General features: G+C 41.6%; 1 pseudogene; it reads left to right on the top strand.

Moving 5' to 3' along the window:
- Positions 1-5,674: 5,674 nt before the first annotated feature.
- On the top strand, positions 5,675-6,734 carry LOC120691399 (annotated as a pseudogene).
- The last annotated feature ends 170 nt before the right edge of the window (positions 6,735-6,904 follow it).

The following is a 6,904-nucleotide window of genomic DNA, read 5'->3' as shown; positions in this document are numbered from 1 at the left end:
AGATGTAATTTGTAAAAAAGATTTATAAATATTCAACATAATAATCTATATATTGCCCGTAGCAACGCACGGGTATTTTTTTTTTCTAGTTGTCATAATAAACAAAAATGTGTAAAAGTGCATGGGCAGAGTTGTCCGATTGTCCAAAAATTAACATAGCAGGAGTAAAATCACAAAGTTTAAAAAATGAGGCAAAATCACCATTCGGCTGCAAAACAGGGGTATAAATGTTTTTGCCCTTTGAAACAAATACCTTATTCTTTACTATATATATATGTCACCACCAGTGGTATATATGCAAATGTAAAAAAAAACACTGGTATATATTCAAGGCATCTAAAAGCCCTCCACGTATATCCGTTTCCACAGATACACGCGTGTGTACTTCCATGAAAAAGATGATTTGTTTTCTTAGGAGAGCCACGGCGGAGTATTAGATCAGGCCGGTATATGCATTTACTTCCGCACATTATGGAAACGCTTGTGTATGGAAATTTCTTTACTTTTTTAGAAAGTTACACATAAGAGGAAACTCTCACGTCGCATTATAATATTTGCTAGCGCCCAACGAAATTCCAAAGGATTAAATGAGTAAAGGAAGTGGTGAGTAAAGAGTATACTCTATAGCCGGCCATAGAATAGCTTATTCTATAGCCAGGTCACGTGGCGCATCCTAATTGACCACCTGCTAATCCGGCCCGTAGGCAAAGCCACCGAGCGAACTGAACGGACGAATGGTACAACGGTCATTAGTTCACGGCGTAATCAGCAGCACAGCGCCAAACAAGGAGGAGCTGCTGGGAGCAATATTGCGTAACGAACCGTCCAGATACATGCATGTGCAGAGTACATGCAGGTTACCACATGCCGCGATGCACTTTTGGTTACATCTACGTACTTGCAAATGTCGATTACGAGAATAAAAAACTAGGTTGACTGTCTAATTTTATTTCAAAAGTTAAACAATTTGTAAAGCAATAAACAATTCATTTACCACGATGGCCTAGGTCAAATTACTAGATTTTATACTTCTTGTATTTGGTTATCCTCTTTTTTTTAAAAAAAATAATTGTAAGTGATTTACTAGAATCAACGCCCTTATCTCTATACTTCTAAACGCGGCCCAAGCTCGGCCACGGCATCGCGCCACGTCGCCCGCAATTCCCGGCCGTCGGATCGGCCGGGCGGACGGCCTAGATCTTGCGTTTCCCGGTCATTTTGCAAAAAAAAACCTCGACATTTTGCAAAAAAGTTCCCGGTCATTTTGCAAAAAAGTCCTCGAACTTAGGCCATTTTGCAAAAAAGCCCTCGACATTTTGCAAAAAAGTCCTCGAATTTATGCCATTTTGCAAAAAAGTCCTCGAACTTCCTTGGAATACCAGATCTTGCGTTTCCCAGTCATTTCGAAAAAAAGTCCTCGAACTTAGGACATTTTGCAAAAAAAAATCCCCTAACTTCCTTGGAATACAACCCGCCGTCTTTTTCCTCTCTCAAGAATTTTCTTCGAAATACCCTCGAATATTACTTAAATTATGTAACAATCCGTTTCATTCATTACTTCTACACTAGCGACACTATACATAGTATTCGACTACCAAGACACATTCGAACCAAAACGTGTCCAACATAAAATTTGCTTAACATTTCAAAATATACAACTTTATTACAGAGCATATTTTTAAACTCAAAACATTTCCACAATTCATTCACACCAATGCTTATATGAAATCCATTCTACCTATGATTCGGACACTGAAATATTTTTATGTCAAAAAGTTTTGAATACAAAAAATCACTCAAAATTTGAAAATCTAAATCCCTGCTACACAACAAAATTTTAAATTAAAAAATATTTTCATAATTCGTTCACATAAATATTTACCCCTAATTTCTTAAAAAAATACCATCACGTGTCTACAGATTGCTAACTTTCATGATTCTAGCTTGAACTCTCCCGTTTTCGCATTTATATTAAGCTTCCAGCTTAAGAAAAAAATGTACAAATCTTTCTTTTTACAATTACAACATAAATTCTATTTACAAAATTCCCAAACCTACAACTAAGATCTCCGGGACTCCATCATCGCTTTCTTTGTCCACATAATCCCCACCTCCATGTCAATTGTATAATCCTCTAGACATAGCCTACGCTAATACTACTCACAGGTCATCTACTATACCAGCCCAAGCTGGCGCGCCAAAGGCGCGCCCCAGTTTCTAGTGTCTTTACTAGAATTATGCCTGCTGCCATTTTAAATTATGTTTTCACTAGACATTATGCCCTTGTCTACAGTGGCGGAGGTAGGATGGAGAAGAAGGGGGGGCTGAATCAATGAAGTTGTTAATTTGTATAAAATTTTAATGGTGATTTAATATTTTGCTACAGTAATTTTAGTGTAATTATTTGCTTTAGGGGGGGCTGGAGCCCCCCGCCCCCCCTTTGCATCCGCCGCTGCTTGTCTATGGTTAACCTTCACGAGAACTTACATACATGACAATACGCAATTACCGAAGTGGCACTATCAAGTTACTATGGCCTACTCTCTCTCTCTCCCTCTCTCTCTCCTATTGTCGTAACTCATTGTATAAATATTGTACAGAACTGAAAGTGTCGTATTATTGTACATCTCTGATTCTAATAAATTAGGTATCATTTGTAGTAACTTCGTCATCATACAATTGCCGTAGATCATTTTGTTGTGATTGCTTCATGATAATTGTTTCATCATTATAGTTATCGGTACCTTGGAACAAAGGCTTTTCACAGAATTATGGTAACTCCCCATCCTAATCATCATGCTAATCCATCGTACGTAACTATTTTCATGGTAAATTTAGTCTCCTGATTAAAGTGTTTGTTCCCCAGGCTTGGTGTCAAATTGTGGTAAAATGATATATAGTGACTCAACCATTCGAACTATCATATACCTATTTCATGGTAAATATGTCTCATCATTATATATAGTAACCGGTTTATGCAAACAGGTTTACATCTAATTAAGGTAATTATCCATCCTAAATATCAAGTTGAGTCGTTTGCATTATCGTAACTATTTCTTGTCACTGTGCCCTACTATTACATCTAGCTAGTTAATCGTTCTTAGTTTCTCCTATATATACACGATGGGCTCTTTATTCTCGTAATGCATACATGTATTCTCGTAACCCTATATGGTACACTTGAATGCAGATATGGACGGTAGCTTGCCAGGACGTACCGATATAGGAAGCTGCATCAAACGGTGATTTCGTGCTGATATTAATGGCAGGAGTGCTCCCTGCTGATTTGGTGCCAGATGGAATTATCGTCACCTCGGGAGGGTCAGCAACCATTAAGGCATTAAGTAAGCACGGTTGATCCGTGATTCTGGAGCCGGATGCGCTTGGTTGGTGCATCAATTGGCCTGGACACAAAATAAGCTATTTTATGGCTGGCTATAGAGAGAGAGAGAGTGTGTGTGTGTGTATATATATGTATATATGCGATCGTGCAAATTCTAATCTTTAGTTCCATCTCCATATTTTCCAAATACACTTACAAAATAAATCATGGGACTGTTACAAAATAAATCATGGCAGGTGTCGCAGATGCGGGCGTGGTTCCGGAGGCCCTGCTCTCACCGGTTCTGTGCGTGCAGAAACTAGCCATGGGAATACTCGAGTGCAGCAACAGGAGAAGAAAATAGCTCTAGGGATGTCTCACGTCTCACGTATCACTTATAGGAGAAGAAGCACTCGTTCCTATATGTGCTCAAGGAAATCAAGAGAATCCATTTTGACGTTACTGCTCAAGGAAATCAGGAGAATCAATTTTGACGTTAATAGCAATTGATGGACATCATCACGTCAGTTACCAAAACTGACCCACATAATATCCATAAATTGAATAGTAACATGCATGTGTCTTATTAGCTGGTTAATTGACAAAATCAATTCTTTTAAACAGCTGAAACACCTCACGGCTTGGTCCTCTTGAATTACTTGCAATATTGGTATCTCCTAACATTGATAGTGTGCCTGAATTAATTCGGATTTAATTGAGTTTAAATAGGCCAAGGCCAAATGAATCCAACAGGGACTCCATCCATATTCCTGGCATATGCACGTACCCTATATATAGCCACGAAGTCTAGGGCCGTCGATGGCTTCTTCGTCGTTGACTCTTTTCGATTTGATAGATTATTAGTCAAAAAAATCTCAGGAGAGCATAAGCATATATATAGTAATATTTCAAAAGCAACAGAATAGGCCTCCGTCGTCTATCATGGCAAGCCTGTTGAGAGATGTGATGACAATGCTAATGCTGACCCTGCTCATCGGATCGCCTGCAGAGTGTAAGTTTTGTATATTTTTATTTATTGCTTCTTCGTAATCAATTAGATTTCATGATGGATCACATAAATACATATGAACGAACAAGATCATCTATGGAATGAAGCAGGTCGTCATCTGGAGGCTGCTGGTGGTGCTGTCAACTCAACATCATGGTTAGGCGAGGGCAAGGTCACAATCATATGGTGCCTCCCAATGCAGTGCAAATACTTCGGCCCTAGTTGGAAGGACTGTTACTGCTGCGGGGATCCATATGAGGCTAAAAATTGCTATCTTACCAAGGGCGAATGCAGGGCTAAGTGCCCCGCCTGTAATCCCATATGCCCCCCGTCACCGTCGTCGTCTCGTTGAGTACCTTGATGAACCAAGGATGAAGTCGATCGTCAATAATAAAAGACACATACATCAGAAGGTGTCATTATTGTAACCAAGTCAACGGTGCTATGTGAAATAATAATATATTTAGTGCACCCATATACTTATGGGAGAACCAAGAGAGTGTTCATTTTTACATATTTTCTTTCCCCGGTCATACTTTCTTTCTTCGGTCATACTTTACGGTCCGGAATTTGGAAACGCATGAAAAATCTTGTTTTGTTGCCATCATTAGGTTGATTATTGGCGATCAGGATTGTCGACACGACACTTAGCGTGCCATCAGGATTATCATTTGGTTTTGACATGATTAGTGTTATCATTCTTGTGCTCGGAATAAAGATATCCAAGCTACTATTAAACTCACTAGAAAAAATGCCCGCGCGTTGCTGCGGGACGCTATGAATATGTACCTTCATTTTTATAGATGGTGCATCATAAATCAACATAACATAAGCAATTGATAATCTTCTCATGATGACATCTGGAAGTAATTTGCATTTGGTGCCCGACCAAAAATTGATATAGAAGGAAAAATGTTCATGCGTTGCTACGGGCAAAGTGGATATCCTTATTTTGAATTTTTTATAGTATCTTTTATTGAAATCAAGTAGCGGCTCATTATAAAAGAACATCAGATAGATATTTAGAAGTAGTGTACATGCATCTTGATCCTAATTAAAAACAGTCATCTCCACACCTAAACAGATTGCTAATAAAAAATAGTACGGAGTACAAGTAAAGTTCACCATCACGCAATACAATGCCTACCTCTTTTTGATATAAAGTCAACCGCTTTCGTTGAATTTGAATTGTCCACGTGATAATCCAATCATTGATCTGGCAGTTTTTGTATGAAAAATAGCCGAAATCAGGAAGTTACATAGAACTGTAAAAACCTGTCTCGCTTACACTCTCACACAAGAGCAAGGATGAGGACAGAAGGGCGTACCAAATGTGAAATATTATGACATGGAACGAGATGATTGCAGGTTATGGTCTGCACTGTAGTCCTGAAGATGTAATGAAGCTCTTCCGCAGCTTGCTCTGCTTTGGATCAAGACCAGATGAGTTCACCTATCCAGCTGTTTTGTCTGCATTCCAACAAGCTCACGACTCAAGAAACCATGAGCAGAATAGCAGATCCACGCATGTATTCTGAAATATGGGTTTGCTTCATGTCAGTGCGTCTCGACTTCACTAATCATAGTAAAGGCAGCCCTTGGTTCAGTTCAGGGTTCACTGAAAGTCATAGAGGACGCTGGCAAGATGGATTTGGTATCATGGGGAGTCACCATCTCTGCATTCCTGAAGCATGGCCCGAACAATGAGGCCCTTTACCTTTTCAATTTGTTCAGAGATGAGTGCACACAGGAGCCTGATGAGTTCATCCTGGCTACCATCCTGAACGCTTGTGCAAACGCAGCATTGATAGGGCAATGCAGATGCATTCATTCCCTCGTTGTCAGGGCAGGGTACAGCAAGCACTTCTGTGTGGCAAGCGCCTTGGTTGATGCGTATGCAAAGTGTGGCGATGTTACTGCTGCTGAAAGTGTGTTCACTGATGTTTCGTTGGTGACTAATGACACCATACTGTACAACACCATGCTGACAGCTTATGCCAACCATGGTCTGATCCATCAGGTCCTCGGGCTGTACCGAGAGATGAAAGAACTTCAACTGGCTCCAACACCAGCTACTCGCCGGCGCCGCGACATTCCCCCGCCATTGGTCGCCGTCAGCACCATCCTCGGCAGCGGCGTCGCTCCGGCCTCCACCGCCAGCGACCGGCCGCCGCCGCTCGGCCTCCACTGCCGGCCGGGCGCCGTCGCCCGTCGCCGAGGTCGGAGGAGCCACGGCGCCTCATCCTCGGCCCCGCCCGGCCTCTCACCTCCGCCTGGCAACGCCGCCGCAGTTGCCCCGTCGGTCCGCCGCGGTTGCCCTGCTCGCTCGCCTCCGCCCGGCAACGCCGCCGTGATTACTCCTTTTTTTTTCTTCCAAAAAAATAAAGGAGATAAATAGATGGGGGCTTTGAGATAATGGCTGCTGCTGGACCTCGAAGCAAGATTTAAGAGCCGAGAGATAGGAGCCGGCCCCCAAATAGCAGATAGGGTCTTGATTTGAGGGCTCCTGCCAGAGTTGCTCTCTGGCCACGACGCCCGCCACGACCCCTCAGGTAGTCAGGTCCTCCTACAAC

This window comes from Panicum virgatum, chromosome 9N (genome assembly GCF_016808335.1).
Source record: "Panicum virgatum strain AP13 chromosome 9N, P.virgatum_v5, whole genome shotgun sequence".
Lineage (NCBI taxonomy): Eukaryota > Viridiplantae > Streptophyta > Magnoliopsida > Poales > Poaceae > Panicum > Panicum virgatum.
This window is presented reverse-complemented; position numbering and strand designations above follow the sequence as displayed.